Source organism: Sinocyclocheilus anshuiensis, unplaced genomic scaffold (assembly GCF_001515605.1).
Source record: "Sinocyclocheilus anshuiensis isolate Anshui unplaced genomic scaffold, SAMN03320099.WGS_v1.1 C32184345, whole genome shotgun sequence".
Lineage (NCBI taxonomy): Eukaryota > Metazoa > Chordata > Actinopteri > Cypriniformes > Cyprinidae > Sinocyclocheilus > Sinocyclocheilus anshuiensis.
Genome location: NW_015612412.1, coordinates 1 through 754, shown reverse-complemented (window position 1 = coordinate 754; position 754 = coordinate 1). Strand labels below are relative to the sequence as shown.

Genomic DNA, 754 nt, shown 5'->3' with positions numbered 1-754 from the left:
ATTCTAATATGCTGATTTGGTGCTCAAGAAACATATGTCTTTGCAAACTTTCATCACAATATAAATTATTGCTTTGCCTTTAAATGACTTCCCAGTTTGGCTGGCATCACCAATTCATCCCATACAGAGACCACTTTCCAATCCAATCATTTCCCAGTGGCTAAAACCAAGTCCCACCCTACATTTTTATCTTGCTGAATATCCTGTTTCCCCAAGTGAAATGGGTTGGTGACATCACTGCATCTTGACTGAAAAAGTTCAAGAGTTACTGATGCTCTGGTTTTATTGATTGAAACATGTTTTTATGTGTGTACACTGAATCCTTAGAATCAGTTAATATGACTTCCTTTTAAAAGTGCTAAAGTGTTCATCTTGAACTGTTTAGATCTGCTTACCAATTACTTCTTGTATAAATGTAGCATTCCGCCGTAGCTCTGTGAGGAAGTGAGGTGGTCCATGGCCACATAAATGCAGGAGAATCTTCAGGACCTTGGACAGCGTTAAAAGGCACAATAAACACCATGGCACCACTAAAGCCAAAATTTCGAAAACATTTAAAAACACTGAGCGCAATAAAGGAAGTTCATGAATTACCCTTTTCAGGGTTTGAATCTACAACCTTTTGGATTCCAACCGAGGCAATCCACCCAATCTCACCTTAAGTTTGACATGGCAGGACTCCACCTGTAGTCTCTCCAAGAGGTACTCAAGAGGCAGCCATATCACCCTGTAGCCCAAGACTGGTTACCCACTG

At 40.5% G+C, this 754-nt stretch overlaps 1 long non-coding RNA gene across 1 annotated transcript; it reads right to left on the bottom strand.

Moving 5' to 3' along the window:
- Window positions 1-6: 6 nt before the first annotated feature.
- On the bottom strand, window positions 7-724 carry LOC107682423 (uncharacterized). The gene is made up of 3 exons (XR_001633483.1): window positions 658-724; window positions 396-489; window positions 7-248 (listed from the first exon to the last, which is right to left on the bottom strand). It is a non-coding gene; the product is annotated as an uncharacterized LOC107682423 (long non-coding RNA).
- Between the last annotated feature and the right edge of the window lie 30 nt (window positions 725-754).